Here is a 26,655-nt window from a genome sequence, read left to right on the forward strand (position 1 = left end):
GTCCCCGTCCCCTAACCCTAACCCTAACCCTAACCCTAACCCTTACCCGAAGCCTTACACTCACCCGTCCCCTAATCCTAACCCGTACGCTAACACTAACCCGTACCCTAACACGTACGCTCACCCTAAACCGTTGTCGTACCCTAACCTGTACCCTAAACCGTCCCCGTCCCCTAACCCTAACCCTAACCCTAACCCTAACGCTTACCCGAAGCCTTACACTCACCCGTCCCTTAATCCTAACCCGTACACTAACACTAACCCGTACCCTAACACGTACGCTCACCCTAAAACGTTGTCGTACCCTAACCTGTACCTTAAACCGTCCCCATCTCCTAACCCTAACCCTAACACTAACCCTAACCCTAACCCTTACCCGAAGCCTTACCCTCACCCGTCCCCTAATCCGAACCCGTACGCTAACACTAACCCGTAAACTAACATGTACCCTCACACTAAACCGTTGTCGTACCCTAACCTGTACCCTAAACAGTCCCCGTCCCCTAACCCTAACCCTAACCCTAACCCTAACCCTTACCCGAAGCCTTACCCTCACCCGTCACCTAATCCTAAACCGTACGCTAACACTGACCCGTACCCTAACACGTACGCTCACCCTAAACCGTTGTCGTACCCTAACCTGTACCCTAAACCGTCCCCGTCCCCTAACCCTAACCCTAACCCTAACCCTTACCCGAAGCCTTACCCTCACCCGTCCCCTATTCCTAACCCGTACGCTAACACTAACCCGTACCCTAACACGTACGCTCACCCTAAACCGTTGTCGTACCCTAACCTGTACCCTAAACCGTCCCCGTCCCCTAACCCTATCCCTAACCATAAACCTTACCCGAAGCCTTACCCTCACCCGTCCCCTAATCCTAACCCGTACGATAACACTAACCCATACCCTAACACATACGCTCACCCTAAACCGTTGTCGTACCCTAACCTGTAACCTAAACCGTCCCCGTCCCCTAAACCTAAACCTAACCCTAACCCTAACCATAACCCTTAAGCGAAGCCTTACCCTTACCCGTCCCCTAATCCTAACCCGTACGCTAACACTAACCCGTACCCTAACACGTACGCTCGCCCTAAACCGTTGTCGTACCCTAACCTGTACCCTAAACCGTCCCCGTCCCCTAACCCTAACCCTAACCCTAACACTTACCCGAAGCCTTATCCTCACCCGTCCCCTAATCCTAACCCGTACGCTAGCACTAACCCGTACCCTAACACGTATGCTCACCCTAATCCGTTGTCGTACCCTAAACTATACCCTAAACCGTCCCCGTCCCCGTCCCCTAACCCTAACCCTAACCCTAACCCTAACCCTTACCCGAAGCCTTACCCTCACCCATCCCCTAATCCTAACCCGTACGCTGACACTAACCCGTACCCTAACACGTACGCTCACCCTAAACCTTTGTCGTACCCTAACCTGTACCCTAAACCATCACCGTCCCCTAAACCTAACCCTAACCCTAACCCTAACCCTAACCCTTACCCGAAGCCTTACCCTAACCCGTCCCCTAATCCTAACCCGTACGCTAACACTAACCCGTACCCTAACACGTACGCTCACCCTAAAACGTTGTCGTAACCTAACCTGTACCCTAAACTCTCCCCGTCCCCTAACCCTAACACTAACCCTAACCCTAACCCTAACCCTTACCCGAAGCCTTACCCTCACCCGTCCCCTAATCCTAACCCGTACGCTAACACTAACCCGTACCCTAACACGTACGCTCACCCTAAAGTGTTGTCGTACCCTAACCTGTACCCTAAACCGTCCCCGTCCCCTAACCCTAACCCTAACCCTAACACTAACCCTAACCCTTACCCGAAGCCTTACCCTCACCCGTCCCCTAATCCTAACCCGTACGCTAACACTAACTCGTACCCTAACACGTGCGCTCACCCTAAACCGTTGTCGTACCCTAACCTGTACCCTAAACCGTTCCCGTCCCCTAACCCTAACCCTTACCCTAACCCTAACCTCTACCCGAAACCTTACACTAACCCGTCCCCTAATCATAACCCGTAGGCTAACACTAACCCGTACACTAACACGTACGCTCAACCTAAACCGTTGTCGTACCCTAACCTGTACCCTGAACCGTCCCCTAACCCTAAACCTAAACCTAACCCTAACCGTAACCCCTGCCCGAAGCCTTCCCCTCACCCGTCCCCTAATCCTAACCCGTAAACTAACGCTAACCCGTACCCTAACAAGTACGCTCACCGTAAACCGTTGTCGTAACCTAACCTGTACCCTAAACCGTCCCCGTCCCCTAACCCTAACCCTAACCCTTACCCGAAGCCTTACCTCACCCTTCCCCTAATCCTAACCCGTACGCTAACACTAACCCGTACCATAACACGTATGCTCACCCTAAAGCATTGTCGTACCCTAACCTGTACCCTAATCCGTCCCCATCACCTAACCCTAACCCTAACCGTAACCCTAACCCTTACCCAAAGCCTTACCCTCACCCGTCCCCTAATCCTAACCCGTACGCTGACACTAACCCGTACCCTAACACATACGCTCACCCTAAACAGTGGTCGTACCCTAACCTGTACCCTAAACCGACCCCGTCCCCTAACCCTAACCCTAACCCTAACCCAAACCCTAACTCTAACAATAACCCTAACCCTTACCGGAAGCCTTGCCCTCACCCGTCCCCTAATCCTAACCCGTACGCTAACACTAACCCGTACCCTAACACGTACCCTGACCCTAAACCGTTGTCGTACCCTAAACTGTACCCTAATCTGTCCCTGTCCCCTAACCCTAACCCTAACACTAACCCTAACCCTTACCCGAAGCCTTACCATCACCCGTCCCCTAATCCTTACCCGTACGCTGACACAAACCCGTACCCTCAAACGTACGCTCACCCTAAACCGTTGTCGTACCCTAACCTGTACCCTAAACCGTCCCCATCCCCTAAGCCTAACCCTAACCCTAAACCTTACCCGAAGCTTTACCCTCACACGTCCCCTAATCCTAACCCGTACGCTAACTCTAACCTGTACCCTAACACGTACGCTCACCCTAAACCGTTGTCGTACGCTAACCTGTACCCTAACCGTCCCCGTCCCCTAACACTAACCCTAACCCTAACCCTAACCCTAACCATAACCCTTAAGCGAAGCCTTACCCTCACCCATCCCCTAATCCTAACCCGTACGCTAACACTAACCCGTACCCTAACACGTACGCTCACCCTAAACCGTTGTCGTACCCTATTCTGTACCATAAACCGTCCCCGTCCCCTAACCCTAACGCTAACCCTAACCCTAAACCTTACCCGAAGCCTTACCCTCACCCGTCCCCTAATCCTAACCCGTACGCTAACACTAACACGTACCCTAACACGTATGCTCACCCTAAACCGTTGTCGTACCCTAACCTATACCCTAAACCGTCCCCATCCCCGTCCCCTAACCCTAACCCTAACCCTAACCCTAACCCTTACCCGAAGCCTTACCCTCACCCATTCCCTAATCCTAACCCGTACGCTAACACTAACCCGTACCCTAACACTTACGCTCACCCTAAACCGTTGTCGTACCCTAACCGGTACCCTAAACCATCCCCGTCCCCTAACCCTAACCCTAACCCTAACCCTAACCCTAACCCTAACTCTTACCCGAAGCCTTACCCTAACCCGTCCCCTAATCCTAACCCGTACGCTAACACTAACCCATACCCTAACACGTACGCTCACCCTAAACCGTTGTCGTACCCTAACCTGTACCCTAAATTCTCCCCATCCCCTAACCCTAACCCTAACCCAAACCCTAACCCTTACCCGAAGCCTTACCCTCACCCGTCCCCTAATCCTAACCCGTACGCTAACACTAATCCGTACCCTAACACATACGCTCACCCTAAACTGTTGTCGTACCCTAACCTGTACCCTAAACCATCCCCATCCCCTAACCCTAACCCTAACCCTAACACTAACCCTAACCCTTACCCGAAGCCTGACCCGCACCCGTCCCCTAATCCTAACCCGTACGCTAACACTAACCCTTACCGTAACACGTACGCTCACCCTAAACCGTTGTCGTACCCTAACCTGTACCCTAAACCGTCCCCGTCCCCTAACACTAACCCTAACCCTAACCCTAACCCTAACCCTTACCCGAAGCCTTACCCTCACCCGTCCCCTAATCCTAACCCGTACGCTAACACTAACCCGTACCCTAACACGTACGCTCACCCTAAACCGTTGTCGTACCCTAACCTGTACCCTAAACCGTCCCCGTCCCCTAACCCTAACCCTAACCCTAACCCTAACCCTTACCCGAAGCCTTACACTCACCCGTCCCCTAATCCTAACCCGTACGCTAACACTAACCCGTACCCTAACACGTACGCTCACCCTAAACCGTTGTCGTACCCTAACCTGTACCCTAAACCGTCCCCGTCCCCTAACCCTAACCCTAACCCTAACCCTAACGCTTACCCGAAGCCTTACACTCACCCGTCCCCTAATCCTAACCCGTACACTAACACTAACCCGTACCCTAACACGTACGCTCACCCTAAAACGTTGTCGTACCCTAACCTGTACCTTAAACCGTCCCCATCTCCTAACCCTAACCCTAACACTAACCCTAACCCTAACCCTTACCCGAAGCCTTACCCTCACCCGTCCCCTAATCCGAACCCGTACGCTAACACTAACCCGTAAACTAACACGTACCCTCACACTAAACCGTTGTCGTACCCTAACCTGTACCCTAAACAGTCCCCGTCCCCTAACCCTAACCCTAACCCTAACCCTAACCCTTACCCGAAGCCTTACCCTCACCCGTCACCTAATCCTAAACCGTACGCTAACACTGACCCGTACCCTAACACGTACGCTCACCCTAAACCGTTGTCGTACCCTAACCTGTACCCTAAACCGTCCCCGTCCCCTAACCCTAACCCTAACCCTAACCCTTACCCGAAGCCTTACCCTCACCCGTCCCCTATTCCTAACCCGTACGCTAACACTAACCCGTACCCTAACACGTACGCTCACCCTAAACCGTTGTCGTACCCTAACCTGTACCCTAAACCGTCCCCGTCCCCTAACCCTATCCCTAACCATAAACCTTACCCGAAGCCTTACCCTCACCCGTCCCCTAATCCTAACCCGTACGATAACACTAACCCATACCCTAACACATACGCTCACCCTAAACCGTTGTCGTACCCTAACCTGTAACCTAAACCGTCCCCGTCCCCTAAACCTAAACCTAACCCTAACCCTAACCATAACCCTTAAGCGAAGCCTTACCCTTACCCGTCCCCTAATCCTAACCCGTACGCTAACACTAACCCGTACCCTAACACGTACGCTCGCCCTAAACCGTTGTCGTACCCTAACCTGTACCCTAAACCGTCCCCGTCCCCTAACCCTAACCCTAACCCTAACACTTACCCGAAGCCTTACCCTCACCCGTCCCCTAATCCTAACCCGTACGCTAGCACTAACCCGTACCCTAACACGTATGCTCACCCTAATCCGTTGTCGTACCCTAAACTATACCCTAAACCGTCCCCGTCCCCGTCCCCTAATCCTAACCCTAACCCTAACCCTAACCCTTACCCGAAGCCTTACCCTCACCCATCCCCTAATCCTAACCCGTACGCTGACACTAACCCGTACCCTAACACGTACGCTCACCCTAAACCTTTGTCGTACCCTAACCTGTACCCTAAACCATCCCCGTCCCCTAAACCTAACCCTAACCCTAACCCTAACCCTAACCCTTACCCGAAGCCTTACCCTAACCCGTCCCCTAATCCTAACCCGTACACTAACACTAACCCGTACCCTAACACGTACGCTCACCCTAAACCGTTGTCGTAACCTAACCTGTACCCTAAACTCTCCCCGTCCCCTAACCCTAACCCTAACCCTAACCCTAACCCTAACCCTTACCCGAAGCCTTACCCTCACCCGTCCCCTAATCCTAACCCGTACGCTAACACTAACCAGTACCCTAACACGTACGCTCACCCTAAACCGTTGTCGTACCCTAAAGTGTACCCTAAACAGTCCCCTTCCCCGTCCCCTAACCCTAACCGTAACCCTAACCCTAACCCTTACCCGAAGCCTTACCCTCACCCGTCCCCTAATACTAAACCGTACGCTTACACTAACCCGTACCCTAACACGTACGCTCACCCTAAACCGTTGTCGTACCCTAACCTGTACCCTAAACAGTCCCCGTCCCCTAACCCTAACCCTAACCCTAACCCTAACCCTTACCCGAAGCCTTACCCTCACCCGTCCCCTAATCCTAACCCGTACGCTCACACTAACCCATACCGTAACACGTACGATCACCCTAAACCGTTGACGTACCCTAACCTGTACCCTAAACCGTCCCCTTCCCCGTCCCCTTACCCTAACCTTAACCCTAACCCTAACCCTTACCCAAAGCCTTACCCTCACCCGTCCCCTAATCCTAACCCGTACGCTAACACTAACCCGTACCCTAACACGTACGCTCACCCTAAACCGTTGTCGTAACCTAACCTGTACCCTAAACCGTCCCCGTCCCCTAACCCTAACCCTAACCCTAACCCTAACGCTTACCCGAAGCCTTACACTCACCCGTCCCCTAATCCTAACCCGTACACTAACACTAACCCGTACCCTAACACGTACGCTCACCCTAAAACGTTGTCGTACCCTAACCTGTACCTTAAACCGTCCCCGTCTCCTAACCCTAACCCTAACCCTCACCCTAACCCTAACCCTTACCCGAAGCCTTACCCTCACCCGTCCTCTAATCCTAACCCGTACGCTAACACTAACCCATAACCTAACACGTACGCTCACACTAAACCGTTGTCGTACCCTAACCTGTACCCTAAACAGTCCCCGTCCCCGTCCCCTAACCCTAACCCTAACCCTAACCCTTACCCGAAGCCTTACCCTCACCCGTCCCCTATTCCTAACCCGTACGCTAACACTAACCCGTACCCTAACACGTACGCTCACCCTAAACCGTTGTCGTACCCTAACCTGTACCCTAAACCGTCCCCGTCCCCTAACCCTATCCCTAACCATAACCCTTACCCGAAGCCTTACCCTCACCCGTCCCCTAATCCTAACTCGTACGATAACACTAACCCATACCCTAACACATACGCTCACCCTAAACCGTTATCGTACCCTAACCTGTAACCTAAACCGTCCCCGTCCCCTAACCCTAACCCTAACCCTAACCCTAACCATAACCCTTAAGCGAAGTCTTACCCTTACCCGTCCCCTAATCCTAACCCGTACGCTAACACTAACCCGTACCCTAACACGTACGCTCGCCCTAAACCGTTGTCGTACCCTAACCTGTACCCTAAACCGTCCCCGTCCCCTAACCCTAACCCTAACCCTAACACTTACCCGAAGCCTTACCCTCACCCGTCCCCTAATCCTAACCCGTACGCTAGCACTAACCCGTACCCTAACACGTATGCTCACCCTAAACCGTTGTCGTACCCTAAACTATACCCTAAACCGTCCCCGTCCCCGTCCCCTAACCCTAACCGTAACCCTAACCCTAACCCTTACCCGAAGCCTTACCCTCACCCATCCCCTAATCCTAACCCGTACGCTGACACTAACCCGTACCCTAACACGTACGCTCACCCTAAACCGTTGTCGTACCCTAACCTGTACCCTAAACCATCCCCGTCCCCTAACCCTAACCCTAACCCTAACCCTAACCCTAACCCTTACCCGAAGCCTTACCCTAACCCGTCCCCTAATCCTAACCCGTACGCTAACACTAACCCGTACCCTAACACGTACGCTCACCCTAAACCGTTGTCGTAACCTAACCTGTACCCTAAACTCTCCCCGTCCCCTAACCCTAACCCTAACCCTAACCCTAACCCTAACCCTTACCCGAAGCCTTACCCTCACCCGTCCCCTAATCCTAACCCGTACGCTAACACTAACCCGTACCCTAACACGTACGCTCACCCTAAACCGTTGTCGTAACCTAACCTGTACCCTAAACTCTCCCCGTCCCCTAACCCTAACCCTAACCCTAACCCTAACCCTAACCCTTACCCGAAGCCTTACCCTCACCCGTCCCCTAATCCTAACCCGTACGCTAACACTAACCCGTACCCTAACACGTACGCTCACCCTAAACCGTTGTCGTACCCTAACCTGTACCCTAAACCGTTCCCGTCCCCTAACCCTAACCCTAAACCTAACCCTTACCCGAAGCCTTACGCTCACCCGTCCCCTAATCCTAACCCGTACGCTAACACTAACCCGTACCCTAACACGTACGCTCATCCTAAACCGTTGTCGTACCCTAACCTGTAGCCTAAACCGTCCCCGTCCCCTAACACTAACCCTAACCCTAACCCTAACCCTAACCCTTACCCGAAGCCTTACCCTCACCCGTCCCCTAATCCTAACCCGTACGCTAACACTAACCCGTACCCTAACACGTACGCTCACCCTAAACCGTTGCCGTACCCTAAACTGTACCCTAAACAGTCCCCTTCCCCGTCCCCTAACCCTAACCGTAACCCTAACCCTAACCCTTACCCGAAGCCTTACCCTCACCCGTCCCCTAATTCTAACACGTACGCTAACACTAACCCGTACCCTAACACGTACGCTCACCCTAAACCGTTGTCGTACCCTAACCTGTACCCTAAACCGTCCCCTTCCCCGTCCCCTAACCCTAACCGTAACCCTAACCCTAACCCTAACCCTTACCCGAAGCCTTACCCTCACCCGTCCCCTAAGACTAAACCGTACGCTTACACTAACCCGTACCCTAACACGTACGCTCACCCTAAACCGTTGTCGTACCCTAACCTGTACCCTAAACAGTCCCCGTCCCCTAACCCTAACCCTAACCCTAACCCTAACCCTTACCCGAAGCCTTACCCTCACCCGTCCCCTAATCCTAACCCGTACGCTCACACTAACCCATACCGTAACACGTACGCTCACCCTAAACCGTTGACGTACCCTAACCTGTACCCTAAACCGTCCCCTTCCCCGTCCCCTTACCCTAACCTTAACCCTAACCCTAACCCTTACCCGAACCCTTACCCTCACCCGTCCCCTAATCCTAACCCGTACGCTAACACTAACCCGTACCCTAACACGTACGCTCACCCTAAACCGTTGTCGTACACTAACCTGTACCCTAAACCGTCCCCGTCCCCTAACCCTAACCCTAACCCTTACCCGAAGCCTTACCCTCACCCGTCCCCTAATCCTAACCCGTACGCTAACACTAACCCATACCCTAACACGTACGCTCACCCTAAACCGTTGTCATACCCTAACCTGTACCCTAAACCGTCCCCGTCCCCTAACCCTAACCCTAAACCTTACCCAAAGCCTTACACTCACCAGTCCCCTAATCCTAACCCGTACTCTAACACTAACCCGTACCCTAACACGTACGCTCACCCTAAACCGTTGTCGTAACCTAACCTGTACCCTAAACCGTCCCCGTCCCCTAAACCTAACCCTAACCCTAACCCTAATGCTTACCCGAAGCCTTACACTCACCCGTCCCCTAATCCTAACCCGTACACTAACACTAACCCGTACCCTAACACGTACGCTCACCCTAAAACGTTGTCGTACCCTAACCTGTACCTTAAACCGTCCCCGTCTCCTAACCCTAACCCTAACCCTCACCCTAACCCTAACCCTTACCCGAAGCCTTACCCTCACCCGTCCTCTAATCCTAACCCGTACGCTAACACTAACCAATAACCTAACACGTACGCTCAAACTAAACCGTTCTCGTACCCTAACCTGTACCCTAAACAGTCCCCGTCCCCGTCCCCTAACCCTAACCCTAACCCTAACCCTTACCCGAAGCCTTACCCTCACCCGTCCCCTATTCCTAACCCGTACGCTAACACTAACCCGTACCCTAACACGTACGCTCACCCTAAACCGTTGTCGTACCCTAACCTGTACCCTAAACCGTCCCCGTCCCCTAACCCTATCCCTAACCATAACCCTTACCCGAAGCCTTACCCTCACCCGTCCCCTAATCCTAACCGGTACGATAACACTAACCCATACCCTAACACATACGCTCACCCTAAACCGTTGTCGTACCCTAACCTGTAACCTAAACCGTCCCCATCCCCTAACCCTAACCCTAACCCTAACCCTAACCATAACCCTTAAGCGAAGCCTTACCCTTACCCGTCCCCTAATCCTAACCCGTACGCTAACACTAACCCGTACCCTAACACGTACGCTCGCCCTAAACCGTTGTCGTACCCTAACCTGTACCCTAAACCGTCCCCATCCCCTAACCCTAACCCTAACCCTAACACTTACCCGAAGCCTTACCCTCACCCGTCCCCTAATCCTAACCCGTACGCTAGCACTAACCCGTACCCTAACACGTATGCTCACCCTAAACCGTTGTCGTACCCTAAACTTTACCCTAAACCGTCCCCGTCCCCGTCCCCTAACCCTAACCCTAACCCTAACCCTTACCCGAAGCCTTACCCTCACCCGTCCCCTAATCCTAACCCGTACGCTAACACTAACCCGTACCCTAACACGTACGCTCACCCTAAACCGTTGTCGTACCCTAACCTGTACCCTTAACCGTCCCCTAACCCTAACCCTAACACTAACCATAACCCTAACCCTAACCCTTACCCGAAGCCTTACCCTCACCCGTCCCGTTATCCTAACCTGTACGCTAACACTAACCCGTACCCTAACACGTACGCTCACCCTAAACCGTTGTCGTACCCTAACCTGTACCCTAAACCGTCCCCGTCCCCGTCCCCTAACCCTAACCCTAACCCTAACCCTTATCCGAAGCCTTACCCTCACCCGTCCCCTAATCCTAACCCGTACGCTAACACTAACCCATACCCTAACACGTACGCTCACCCTAAACCGTTGTCGTACCCTAACCTGTACCCTAAACCGTCCCCGTCCCCTAACCCTAACCCTAATCCTAACCCTAACCCTAACCCTAACCCTAACCTGTACCCTAAACCGTCCCCGTCCCCTAACCCTAACCCTAACCCTAACCCTAACGCTTACCCGAAGCCTTACACTCACCCATCCCCTAATCCTAACCCGTACACTAACACTAACCCGTACCCTAACACGTACGCTCACCCTAATACGTTGTCGACCCTAACCTGTACCTTAAACCGTCCCCGTCTCCTAACCCTAACCCTAACCCTAACCCTAACCCTAACCCTTACCCGAAGCCTTACCCTCACCCATCCCCTAATCCTAACCCGTACGCTAACACTAACCCGTACCCTAACACGTATGATCACACTAAACCGTTGTCGTACCCTAACCTGTACCCTAAACCGTCCCCGTCCTCGTCCCCTAACCCTAACCCTAACCCTAACCCTAACCCTTACCCGAAGCCTTACCCTCACCAATCCCCTAATCCTAACCCGTACGCTAACACTAACCCGTACCCTAACACGTACGATCACCCGAAACCGTTGTCGTACCCTAACCTGTACCCTAAACCGTCCCCGTCACCTAACCCTAACCCTAACCCTAACCCTAACCCTTACCCGAAGCCTAACCCTCACCCGTCACATAATCCTAACCCGTACGCTAACACTAACCCGTACCCTAACACGTATGCTCACCCTAAACCGTTGTCATACCCTAACCTGTACCCTAAACCGTCCCTGTCCCCGTCCCCTCACCCTAACCCTACCCCTAACCCTAACCCTTACCCGAAGCCTTACCCTCACCCGTCCCCTAATCCTAACCCGTACGCTAACACAAACCCGTACCCTAACACGTACGCTCACCCTAAACCGTTGTCGTACCCTAACCTGTACCCTAAACCGTCCCCTTCCCCGTCCCCTAACCCTAACCCTAACCCTACCCCTAAACCTTACCCGAAGCCTTACCCTCACCCGTCCCCTAATCCTAACCCGTACGCTAACACTAACCCGTACCCTAACACGTACGCTCACCCTAAACCGTTGTCGTACACTAATCTGTACCCTAAACCGTCCCCGTCCCCTAACCCTAACCCTAACCCTAACCCTAACCCTAAACCTTTCCCGAAGCCTTACCCTCACCCGTCCCCTAATCCTAAACCGTACGCTAACACTAACCCGTACCCGAACACGTACGCTCACCCTAAACCGTTGTCATACCCTAACCTGTACCCTAAACCGTCCCCGTCCCCTAACCCTAACCCTAACCCTAACCCTAACCCTAAACCTTTCCCGAAGCCTTACCCTCACCCGTCCCCTAATCCTAAACCGTACGCTAACACTAACCCGTACCCGAACACGTACGCTCACCCTAAACCGTTGTCATACCCTAACCTGTACCCTAAACCGTCCCCGTCCCCTAACCATAACCCTAACCCTAACCCTAACCCTTACCCGAAGCCTTACCCTCACCCGTCCCCTAATACTAAACCGTACGCTTACACTAACCCGTACCCTAACACGTACGCTCAGCCTAAACCGTTGTCGTACCCTAACCTGTACCCTAAACCGTCCCCGTCCCCTAACCCTAACCCTAACCCTAACCCTAAACCTTTCCCGAAGCCTTACCGTCACCTGTCCCCTAATCCTAAACCGTACGCTAACACTAACTCATACCCTAACACGTACGCTCACCGTAAACCGTTGTCGTACACTAACCAGTACCCTAAACCGCCCCCGTCCCCTAACCCTAACCCTAACCCTAACCTTAACCCTAACCCTAACCCTAACCCTTACCTGAAGCCTTACCCTCACCCGTCCCCTAATACTAACCCGTACGCTTACACTAACCCTTACCCTAACACGTACGCTCAACCTAAACCGTTGTCGTACCCTAACCTGTACCCTAAACCGTCCCCATCCCCTAACCCTAACCCTAACCCTAACCCTAAAACGAACCCTTACCCGAAGCCTTACCCTCACCCGTCCCCTAATCCTAACCCGTACGCTAACACTAACCCGTACCCTAACACGTACGCTCACCCTGAAATATTCTCGTACCCTAACCTGTACCCTAAACCGTCCCCGTCCCCGTCCCCTAACCTAACCCTAACCCTAAACTTTACCCGAAGCCTTACCCTCAACCGTCCCCAAATCCTAACCCGTACGCTAACACTAAACCGTACCCTAACACGTACTCTCACCCTAAACCGTTGTCATGCCCTCACATGTACCCTAAACCATCCCGGTCCCCATCCCCTAACCCTAACCCTAACCCTAACCCTTACCTGTACCCTAAACCGTCCCCGTCCCCGTCCCCTAACCCTAACCCTAACCCTAAGCCTTACCCGAAGCCTTACCCTCACATATCCCCTAATCCTAACCCGTACGCTAACACTAAACCGTACCCTAACACGTACGCTCACCCTAAACCGTTGTCGTACCCTAACCTGTACCCTAAACCGTCCCGGTCCCCGTCCCCTAACCCTAACCCTAACCCTAACCCTAACCCTAACCCTAACCTGTACCCTAAACCGTCCCCGTCCCCTAACCCTAACCCTAACCCTAACCCAACGCTTACCCGAAGCCTTACACTCACCCGTCCCCTAATCCTAACCCGTACACTAACACTAACCCGTACCCTAACACGTACGCTCACCCTAAAACGTTGTCGACCCTAACCTGTACCTTAAACCGTCCCCGTCTCCTAACCCTAACCCTAACCCTAACCCTTACCCGAAGCCTTACCCTCACCCGTCCTTAATACTAACCCGTACGCTAACACTAACCCGTAACCTAACACGTACGCTCACCCTAAACCTTTGTCGTACCCTAACCTGTACCCTAAACAGTCCCCGTCCCCTAACCCTAACCCTAACCCTAACCCTAACCCTTACCCGAAACCTTAACCTCACCCGTCCCCTAATCCTAAACCGTACGCAAAAACTGACCCGTACCCTAACACGTACGCTCACCCTAAACCGTTGTCGTACCCTAACCTGTACCGTAAACCGTCCCCGTCCCCTAACCCTAACCCTAACCCTAAACCTAACCCTAACCCTAACCCTAACCCTAACCCTAACCCTTACCCGAAGCCTTACCCTCACCCGTCCCCTAATCCTAACCCGTACGCTAACACTAACCCGTACCCTAACACGTATGATCACACTAAACCGTTGTCGTACCCTAACCTGTACCCTAAACCGTCCCCGTCCTCGTCCCCTAACCCTAACCCTAACCCTAACCCTAACCCTTACCCGAAGCCTTACCCTCACCAATCCCCTAATCCTAACCCGCACGCTAACACTAACCCGTACCCTAACACGTGCGCTCACCCGAAACCGTTGTCGTACCCTAACCTGTACCCTAAACCTTCCGCGTCACCTAACCCTAACCCTAACCCTAACCCTAACCCTTACCCGAAGCCTAACCCTCACCCGTCACCTAATCCTAACCCGTACGCTAACACTAACCCGTACCCTAACACGTATGCTCACCCTAAACCGTTGTCATACCCTAACATGTACCCTAAACCGTCCCTGTCCCCGTCCTCTAACCCTAACCCTACCCCTAACCCTAACCCTTACCCGAAGCCTTACCCTCACCCGTCCCCTAATCCTAACCCGTACGCTAACACTAACCCGTACCCTAACACGTACGCTCACCCTAAACCGTTGTCGTACCCTAACCTGTACCCTAAACCGTCCCCGTCCCCTAACCATAACCCTAACCCTAACCCTAACCCTTACCCGAAGCCTTACCCTCACCCGTCCCCTAATACTAAACCGTACGCTTACACTAACCCGTACCCTAACACGTACGCTCAGCCTAAACCGTTGTCGTACCCTAACCTGTACCCTAAACCGTCCCCGTCCCCTATCCCTAACCCTAACCCTAACCCTAAACCTTACCCGAAGCCTTACCCTCACCCGTCCCCTAACCCTAACCCGTACTCTAACACTAACCGTACCCTAACACGTACGCTCACCCTAAACCGTTGTCGTACGCTAACCTGTACCCTAAACCATCCCCGTCCCCTAACCCTAACCCTAACCCTAACCCTAAACCTTTCCCGAAGCCTTACCGTCACCTGTCCCCTAATCCTAAACCGTACGCTAACACTAACTCATACCCTAACACGTACGCTCACCGTAAACCGTTGTCGTACACTAACCAGTACCCTAAACCGCCCCCGTCCCCTAACCCTAACCCTAACCCTAACCCTAACCCTAACCCTTACCCGAAGCCTTACCCTCACCCGTCCCCTAATACTAACCCTTACGCTTACACTAACCCGTACCCTAACACGTACGCTCAACCTAAACCGTTGTCGTACCCTAACCTGTACCCTAAACCGTTCCCATCCCCTAACCCTAACCCTAACCCTAACCCTAAAACGAACCCTTACCCGAAGCCTTACCCTCACCCGTCCCCAAATCCTAACCCGTACGCTAACACTAAACCGTACCCTAACACGTACTCTCACCCTAAACCGTTGTCATGCCCTCACATGTACCCTAAACCATCCCGGTCCCCATCCCCTAACCCTAACCCTAACCCTTACCTGTACCCTAAACCGTCCCCGTCCCCGTCCCCTAACCCTAACCCTAACCCTAACCCTTACCCGAAGCCTTACCCTCACACATCCCCTAATCCTAACCCGTACGCTAACACTAAACCGTACCCTAACACGTACGCTCACCCTAAACCGTTGTCGTACCCTAACCTGTACCCTAAACCGTCCCCGTCCCCTAACCCTAACCCTAACCCTAACCCTAAACCTAACCCTTACCCGAAGCCTTACCCTCACCCGTCCCCTAATCCTAACCCGTACTCTAACACTAACCCGTACCCTAACACGTAGGCTCACCCTAAACCGTTGTCATACCCTAACCTGTACCCTGAACCGTCCCCGTCCCCGTCCCCTAACCCTAACCCTAACCCTAACCCTTACCCGAAGCCTTACCCTCACCCGTCCCCTAATACTAACCCGTCCGCTTACACTAACCCGTACCCTAACACGTACGCTCACCCTAAACCGTTATCGTACCCTAAACTGTACCCTAAACCGTCCCCGTCCCCTAACCCTAACCCTAACACTAACCCTAAACCTAAACCTTTCCCGAAGACTTACACTCACCCGTGCCCTAATCCTAAACCGTACGCTAACACTAACCCGTACCCTAACACGTACGCTCACCCTAAACCGTTGTCGTACCCTAACCTGTACCCTAAACCATCCCCGTCCCCTAACCCTAACCCTAACACTAACCCTAACCCTTACCCGAAGCCTTACCCTCACCCGTCCCCTAATACTAACCCGTACGCTTACACTAACCCGTACCCTAACACGTACGCTCACCCTAAACCGTTGTCGTACCCTAACCTGTACCCTATACCGTCCCCATCCCCGTCCCCTAACCCTAACCCTAACCCTAACCCTAAACCTTACCCGAAGCCTTACCCTCACCCGTCCCTTAATCCTAACCCGTACGCTAACACTGACCCATACCCTAACACGTACGCTCGCCCTAAACCGTTGTCGTACCCTAACCTGTACCCTAAACCTTCCCCGTCCCCTAACCCTAACCCTAACCCTAACCCTTACCCGAAACCTTACCCTCACCCGTCCCCTAATCCTAACCCGTACGCTAACACTAACCCGTACCCTAACACGTACGCTCACACTAAACCGTTGTCGTACCCTAACCTGTACCCTAAACCGTCCCCGTCCCCTAACCCTAACCCTAACCCTAACCCTAACCCTTACCCTACGCCTTACCCTCACCCTTCCCCTAATCCTAACCCGTACGCTAACACTAACCTGTACCCTAACACGAACGCTCACCCTAAAACGTTGTCGTACCCTAACCTGTACCCTAAACCGTCCCCGTCCCCGTCCCCTAACCCTAAACCTAACCCTAACCCTAACCCTTACCCGAAGCCTTACCCTCACCCGTCCCCTAATCCTAACCCGTATGCTAACACTAACCCGTACCCTAACACGTACGCTCACCCTAAACCATTGTCGTACCCTAACCTGTACCCTAAACCGTCCCCTTCCCCGTCCCCTAACCCTAACCCTAACCCTAACCCTAAACTTTACCCGAAGCCTTACCCTCACCCGTCCCCTGATCCTAACCCGTACGCTAACACTAACCCGTACCCTAAAACGTACGCTCACCCTAAACCGTTGTCATATCCTAACCTGTACCCTAAACCGTCCCCGTCCCCGTCCCCTAACCCTAACCCTAACCCTAAACCTAACCCTTACCCGAAGCCTTACCCTCACCCGTCCCATAATCCTAACCCGTACGCTAACACTAACCCGTACCCGAACACGTACGCTCACCCTGAACCTTTGTCGTACCCTAACCTGTACCTTAAACCGTCCCCGTCCCGTAACCCTAACCCTAACCCTAACCCTAACCCTAACCCTTACCCGAAGCCATACCCTCACACGTCCCCTAATCCTAACCCGTGCGCTAACACTAACCCCTACCCTAACACGTACGCTCACCATAAACCGTTGTCGTACCTTAACCTGTACCCTAAACCGTCCCCATCCCCTAACCCTAACCCTAACCCTATCCCTAACCCTAACCCTTACCCGAAGCCTTACCCTCACCCGTCCACTAATCCTAACCCGTACGCTAACACTAACCCATACCCTAACACGTACGCTCAACCTGAACAGTTGTCGTAGACAAACCTGAACCCTAAACCGTCCCTGTCCCTGTCCCCTAACCCTAACGCTAACCCTAACCCTAAACTTTACCCGAAGCCTTTCACTTACCCGTCCCCTAACCCTAACCCTAACCCTAACCCTAACCCTAACCCTTACCCGAAGCCTTACCCTCACCCGTCCCATAATCCTAACCCGTACGCTAACACTAACCAGTACCCCAACACGTACGCTCACCCTAAACCGTTGTCGTACCCTAAACTGTAACCTAAACCGTCCCCGTCCCCTAACCCTAACGCTAAACCTAACCCTAACACTTACCCAAAGCCTTACCCTCACCCGTCTCCTAATCCTAACCCGTACGCAAACACTGAGCTGTACCCTAACACGTGCGCTCACCCTAAACCGTTGCCGTACCCTAACCTGTACCCTAAACCGTCCCCATCCCCTAACCCTAACCCTAACCCTAACACTTACCCGCAGGCTTACCCTCACCCGTCCCCTAATCCTACACCGTACGCTAACACTAACCCGTACCCTGACACGTACGCTCACCCTAACCCGTTGTCGTAACCTAATCTGTACCCTAAACCGTCCCCGTCCCCTAACCCTAACCCTAACTCTAACAATAAACCTAACCCTTACCCGAAGTCTTACCCTCACCCGTCCCCTAATCCTAACCCGTACGCTAACACTAACCCATACCCTAACACGTACGCTGACCCTAAACCATTGTCGTACCCTAAACTGTACCCTAATCTGTCCCTGTCCCCTAACAATAACCCTAACACTAACCCTAACCCTTACCCGAAGCCTTACACTCACCCGTCCCCTAATCCTAACCCGTACGCTAACACTAACCCGTACCCTAACACGTACGCTCACCCTGAACCGTTGTCGTACCCTAACCTGTACCCTAAACCGTCCCCGTCCCCTAACCCTAACCCTAACCCTAACCCTAACCCTAACCCTTGCCCAAAGCCTTACCCTCACCCGTGCCCTAACCCTAAACCGTATGCTAACACTAACCCGTACCCTAACACGTACGCTCAGCCTAAACCGTTGTCGTACGCTAAACTGTACCCTAAACCGTCCCCGTCCCCTAACCCTAACCCTAACCCTAACCCTAACCCTTATCCGAAGCCTTACCCTCACCCGTCCCCTAATCCTAACCCGGACGCTAACACTAACCCGTACCGTAACACGTACTCTCACCCTAAACCCTTGTCGTACCCTAACGTGTACCCTAAACCGTCCCCGACCCCTAACCCTAACCGTAACCCTAACCCTAAACCTTACCCGAAGCCTAACCCTCACCCGTCCCCTAATCCTAACCCGTACGCTAACACTAACCCGTACCCTAACACGTACACTCACCCTAAACCGTTGTCGTACCCTAACCTTACCCTAAACCGTCCCCGTCCCCTAACCCTAACCCTAAACCTAACCCTAACACTAACCCTTACCCGAAGCCTTACCCTCACCCGTCCCCTAATCCTAACCCGTACGCTAACACGAACCCGTACCCTGACACGTAGGCTCACCCTAAACCGTTGTCGTACCCTAACCTGTACCCTAAACCGTCCCCGTCCCCATCCCCTAACCCTAACCCTAAACCTAACCCTAACCCTTACCCGGAGCCTTACCCTCACCCGTCCCATAATCCTAACCCGTACGCTAACACTAACCCGTACCCTAATATGTACGCTCACCCTAAACCGTTGTCGTACCCTAACCTGTACCCTAAACCGTCCCCGTTCCCTAACCCTAACCCAAACCCTAACACTAACCCTAACTCTTACCCGAAGCCTTACCCTCAACCGTCCCCTAATCCTAACCCGTAAGCTAATACTAACACTTACCCTAACACGTACGCTCACCCTAAACCGTTGTCATACACTTACCTGAAACCTAAACCGTCCCCGTCCCCGTCCCCTAACCCTAACCCTAACCCTGACCCTTACCCGAAGCCTTACCCTCACCCGTCCCCTAATCCTAACCCGTACGCTAACACTAACCCGTACCCTAACACGTATGCTCACCCTAAACGGTTGTCGTACCCTAATCTGTACCCTAAAGCGTCCCCGTCCCCTAACACTAACCCTAACCCTAACCCTAACCCTAACTCTTACACGAAGCCTTACCCTCACCCGTCCCCTAATCCTAACCCGTACGCTAAAACTAACCCGTACCCTAACACGTACGCTCACCCTAAACCGTTGTCGTACCCTAACATGTATCCTGAACCGTCCCCGTCCCCTAACCCTAACCCTAAACCTAACCCTAACCCTTACCCGAAGCCTTACCCTCACCCGTCCTCTAAACCTAACCCGTACGCTAACACTATCCCGTACCCTAACACGTACGCTCACCCTAAACCGTTGTCGTACCCTAACCTGTACCCTAAACCGTCCCCGTCCCCGTCCCCTAACCCTTACCCTAACCCTAACCTCTACCCGAAACCTTACACTCACCTGTCCCCTAATCATAACCCGTAGGCTAACACTAACCCATACCCTAACACGTACGCTCACCCTAAACCGTTGTCGTACACTTACCTGTACCCTGAACCGTCCCCTAACACTAACCCTAAACCTAACCCTAACCCTAAACCCTGCCCGAAGCCTTCCCCTCACCCGTCCCCTAATCCTAACCCGTAAACTAACACTAACCCGTACCCTAACAAGTACGCTCACCGTAAACCGTTGTCGTACCCTAACCTGTACCCTAACCGCCCCCGTCCCCTAACCCTAACCCTAACCCTAACCCTAACCCTAACCCTTGCCCGAAGGCTTACACTCACCTGTCCCCTAATCCTAACCCGTACGCTAACACTAACCCGTACCCTAACACGTACGCTCACCCTAAACCGTTGTCGTACCCTAACCTGTACCGTAAACCGTCCCCGTGCCCTAACCCTAACCCTAACCCTAACCCTAACCCTAACTCTTACCCGAAGCCTTACCCTCACCCGTGCCCTAACCCTAACCCGTACGCTAACACTAACCCGTACCCTAACACATACGCTCACCGTAAACCGTTGTCGTACGCTAACCTGTACCCTAAACCGTCCCCGTCCCCTAGCCCTAACCCTAACACTAACCCTAACCCTAACCCTTACCCGAAGCCTTACCCTCACCTGTCCCCTAATCCTAACCCGTACGCTAACCCTAACCCGTACCCTAACACGTACGCTCACCCTAAACCCTTGTCGTACCCTAACGTGTACCCTAAACCGTCCCCGTCCCCTAACCCTAACCCTAACCCTAATCCTAAACCTTACCCGAAGCCTTACCTCACCCGTCTCCTAATCCTAACCCGTACGCTAACACTAACCCGTACCATAACACGTATGCTCACCCTAAACCATTGTCGTACCCTAAACTGTACCCTAATCCGTCCCCATCACCTAACCCTAACCCTAACCGTAACCCTAACCCTTACCCAAAGCCTTAACCTCACCCGTCCCCTAATCCTAACCCGTACGCTAACACTAACCCGTACCCTAACACATACGCTCACCCTAAACAGTGGTCGTACACTAACCTGTACCCTAAACCGACCCCGTCCCCTAACCCTAACCCTAACCATAACCATAACCCTAACTCTAACAATAACCCTAACCCTTACCCGAAGCCTTACACTCACCCGTTCCCTAATCCTAACCCGTACGCTAACACTAACCCGTACCCTAACACGTACGCTGACCCTAAACCATTGTCGTACCCTAAACTGTACCCTAATCTGTCCCTGTCCCCTAACCCTAACCCTAACACTAACCCTAACCCTTACCCGAAGCCTTACCATCACCCGTCCCATAATCCTTACCCGTACGCTGACACAAACCCGTACCCTAACACGTACGCTCACCCTAAACCGTTGTCGTACCCTAACCTGTACCCTGAACCGTCCCCTAACCCTAACCCTAAACCTTACCCTAACCCTAACCCCTGCCTGAAGCCTTCCCCTCACCCGTCCCCTAATCCTAACCCGTAAACTAACGCTAACCCGTACCCTAACAAATACGCTCACCGTAAACCGTTGTCGTACCCTAACCTGTGCCCTAAACCGTCCCCGTCCCCTAACCCTAACCCTAACCCTAACCCTTACCAGAAGCCTTACCTCACCCGTCCCCTAATCCTAACCCGTACGCTAACACTAACCCGTACCATAACACGTATGCTCACCCTAAACCATTGTCGTACCCTAACCTGTACCCTAATCCGTCCCCATCACCTAACCCTAACCCTAACCGTAACCCTAACCCTTAACCAAAGCCTTACCCTCACCCGTCCCCTAATCCTAACCCGTACGCTAACACTAACCCGTACCCTAACACATACGCTCACCCTAAACAGTGGTCGTACCCTAACCTGTACCCTAAACCGACCCCGTCCCCTAACCCTAACCCTAACCCTAACCCTAACCCTAACTCTAACAATAACCCTAAACCTTACCCGAAGCCTTACCCTCACCCGTCCCCTAATCCTAACCCGTACGCTAACACTAAACCGTACCCTAACACGTAGGCTGAACCTAAACCATTGTCGTACCCTAAACTGTACCCTAATCTGTCCCTGTCCCCTAACCCTAACCCTAACACTAACCCTAACCCTTACACGAAGCCTTACCATCACCCGTCACCTAATCCTTACCCGTACGCTGACACAAACCAGTACCCTAACACGTACGCTCACCCTAAACCGTTGTCGTACCCTAACCTGTACCCTAAACCGTCCCCATCCCTTAAGCCTAACCCTAACCCTAAACCTTACCCGAAGCTTTACCCTCACACGTCCCCTAATCCTAACCCGTACGCTAACACTAACCTGTACCCTAACACATACGCTCACCCTAAACCGTTGTCGTACGCTAACCTGTACCCTAACCGTCCCCGTCCCCTAACCCTAACCCTAACCCTAAACCTTACCCGAAGCCTTACCCTCACCCGTCCCCTAATCGTAACCCATACGCTAACACTAAACCGTAACCTAACACGTACGCTCAACCTAAACCGTTGTCGTACCCTAACCTGTACCCTAAACCGTCCCCGTCCCCTAACCCTAACCCTAACCCTAACCCTAACCCTTACCCGAAGCCTTACCCTCACCCGTCCCATAATACTAACCCATATGCTAACACTAACCCGTACCCTAACACGTACGCTCACCCTAAACCGTTGTCGTACCCTAACCTGTACCCTGAACCGTCCCCTAACCCTAACCCTAAACCTTACCCTAACCCTAACCCCTGCCTGAAGCCTTCCCCTCACCCGTCCCCTAATCCTAACCCGTAAACTAACGCTAACCCGTACCCTAACAAATACGCTCACCGTAAACCGTTGTCGTACCCTAACCTGTGCCCTAAACCGTCCCCGTCCCCTAACCCTAACCCTAACCCTAACCCTTACCAGAAGCCTTACCTCACCCGTCCCCTAATCCTAACCCGTACGCTAACACTAACCCGTACCATAACACGTATGCTCACCCTAAACCATTGTCGTACCCTAACCTGTACCCTAATCCGTCCCCATCACCTAACCCTAACCCTAACCGTAACCCTAACCCTTAACCAAAGCCTTACCCTCACCCGTCCCCTAATCCTAACCCGTACGCTAACACTAACCCGTACCCTAACACATACGCTCACCCTAAACAGTGGTCGTACCCTAACCTGTACCCTAAACCGACCCCGTCCCCTAACCCTAACCCTAACCCTAACCCTAACCCTAACTCTAACAATAACCCTAAACCTTACCCGAAGCCTTACCCTCACCCGTCCCCTAATCCTAACCCGTACGCTAACACTAAACCGTACCCTAACACGTACGCTGAACCTAAACCATTGTCGTACCCTAAACTGTACCCTAATCTGTCCCTGTCCCCTAACCCTAACCCTAACACTAACCCTAACCCTTACACGAAGCCTTACCATCACCCGTCACCTAATCCTTACCCGTACGCTGACACAAACCAGTACCCTAACACGTACGCTCACCCTAAACCGTTGTCGTACCCTAACCTGTACCCTAAACCGTCCCCATCCCTTAAGCCTAACCCTAACCCTAAACCTTACCCGAAGCTTTACCCTCACACGTCCCCTAATCCTAACCCGTACGCTAACACTAACCTGTACCCTAACACATACGCTCACCCTAAACCGTTGTCGTACGCTAACCTGTACCCTAACCGTCCCCGTCCCCTAACCCTAACCCTAACCCTAAACCTTACCCGAAGCCTTACCCTCACCCGTCCCCTAATCGTAACCCATACGCTAACACTAAACCGTAACCTAACACGTACGCTCAACCTAAACCGTTGTCGTACCCTAACCTGTACCCTAAACCGTCCCCGTCCCCTAACCCTAACCCTAACCCTAACCCTAACCCTTACCCGAAGCCTTACCCTCACCCGTCCCATAATACTAACCCATATGCTAACACTAACCCGTACCCTAACACGTACGCTCACCCTAAACCGTTGTCGTACCCTAACCTGTACCCTGAACCGTCCCCTAACCCTAACCCTAAACCTTACCCTAACCCTAACCCCTGCCTGAAGCCTTCCCCTCACCCGTCCCCTAATCCTAACCCGTAAACTAACGCTAACCCGTACCCTAACAAATACGCTCACCGTAAACCGTTGTCGTACCCTAACCTGTGCCCTAAACCGTCCCCGTCCCCTAACCCTAACCCTAACCCTAACCCTTACCAGAAGCCTTACCTCACCCGTCCCCTAATCCTAACCCGTACGCTAACACTAACCCGTACCATAACACGTATGCTCACCCTAAACCATTGTCGTACCCTAACCTGTACCCTAATCCGTCCCCATCACCTAACCCTAACCCTAACCGTAACCCTAACCCTTAACCAAAGCCTTACCCTCACCCGTCCCCTAATCCTAACCCGTACGCTAACACTAACCCGTACCCTAACACATACGCTCACCCTAAACAGTGGTCGTACCCTAACCTGTACCCTAAACCGACCCCGTCCCCTAACCCTAACCCTAACCCTAACCCTAACCCTAACTCTAACAATAACCCTAAACCTTACCCGAAGCCTTACCCTCACCCGTCCCCTAATCCTAACCCGTACGCTAACACTAAACCGTACCCTAACACGTACGCTGAACCTAAACCATTGTCGTACCCTAAACTGTACCCTAATCTGTCCCTGTCCCCTAACCCTAACCCTAACACTAACCCTAACCCTTACACGAAGCCTTACCATCACCCGTCACCTAATCCTTACCCGTACGCTGACACAAACCAGTACCCTAACATGTACGCTCACCCTAAACCGTTGTCGTACCCTAACCTGTACCCTAAACCGTCCCCATCCCTTAAGCCTAACCCTAACCCTAAACCTTACCCGAAGCTTTACCCTCACACGTCCCCTAATCCTAACCCGTACGCTAACACTAACCTGTACCCTAACACATACGCTCACCCTAAACCGTTGTCGTACGCTAACCTGTACCCTAACCGTCCCCGTCCCCTAACCCTAACCCTAACCCTAAACCTTACCCGAAGCCTTACCCTCACCCGTCCCCTAATCGTAACCCATACGCTAACACTAAACCGTAACCTAACACGTACGCTCAACCTAAACCGTTGTCGTACCCTAACCTGTACCCTAAACCGTCCCCGTTCCCTAACCCTAACCCTAACCCTAACCCTAACCCTTACCCGAAGCCTTACCCTCACCCGTCCCATAATACTAACCCATACGCTAACACTAACCCGTACCCCAACACTTACGCTCATCCTAAACCCTTGTCGTACCCTAAACTGTACCCTAAACCGTCCCGGTCCCGTAAACCTAACCCTAACCCTGACCCTTACCCGAAGCCTTACCCTCACCCGTCCCCTAATCCTAACCCGTACGCTAACACTAACCCGTACCCTAACACGTACGCTCACCCTAAACCATTATCGTATCCTAACCTGTACCCTAAATCGTCCCCGTCCCGTAACCCTAACCCTAACCCTAACCCTAACCCTTACCCGAAGCCTTACACTCACCCGTCCCCTAATCCTAACCCGTACGCTAACACTAACCCATACCCAAAAACGTCCGCTCACCCTAAACCATTGTTGTACCCTAACCTGTACCTTAAACCCTCCCCGTACCCTAACCCCAACCCTGACCCTAAACCTAACCCTAACCCTTACCCGAAGCCTTACCCTCACCCGTCCCCTAATCCTAACCCGTACGCTAACACTAACCCGTACCCTAACACGTACGCTCACCCTAAACCGTTGTCGTACCCTAACCTGTACCCTAAACCGTCCCCGTCCCCGTCCCCTAACCCTAACCCTAACCCTTACCCGAAGCCTTACACTCAATCGTCCCCTAATCCTAACCCGTACGCTAACACTAACCCGTACCCTAACACGTACGCTGATCCTAAACCGTTGTCGTACCCTAACCTGTACCCTAAACTGTCCCCGTCGCCTACCCCTAACCCTAATCCTAACCCTAACCCTAACCCATACCCATAGCCTTACACTCACCTGTCCCCAAATCCTAAACCGTACGCTAACACTAACCCGTACCCTAACACGTACGCTCACCCTAAACTGTTGACGTACACTAACCTGTACCCTAAACCGTCCCCGTTCCCTAAACCTAACCCTAACCCTTACCCGAAGCCTTACACTCACCCGTCACCTAATCCTAACCCGTACACTAACAGTAACCCGTACCCTAGCACGTACGCTCACCCTAAACCGTTGTCGTACGCTAACCTGTACCCTAAACGGTCCCCGTCCCCTACCCCTAACCCTAACCCTAACCCTAACCCTAACCCTTACCCGAAGCCTTACCCTCACCCGTCCCCTAATCCTAACCCGTACGCTAACACTAACCCGTACCCTAACACGTACGCTCACCCTAAACCGTTGTCGTACACTAACCTGTACCCTAAACCGACCACGTCCCCTAACCCTAACCCTAACCCTAAACCTAAACCTAACCCTTACCCGAAGCCTTACCCTC

Source organism: Delphinapterus leucas, chromosome 18 (genome assembly GCF_059928025.1).
Source record: "Delphinapterus leucas isolate spDelLeu-1000000601 "Yukka" chromosome 18, BTC_Dleu_Yukka2, whole genome shotgun sequence".
Lineage (NCBI taxonomy): Eukaryota > Metazoa > Chordata > Mammalia > Artiodactyla > Monodontidae > Delphinapterus > Delphinapterus leucas.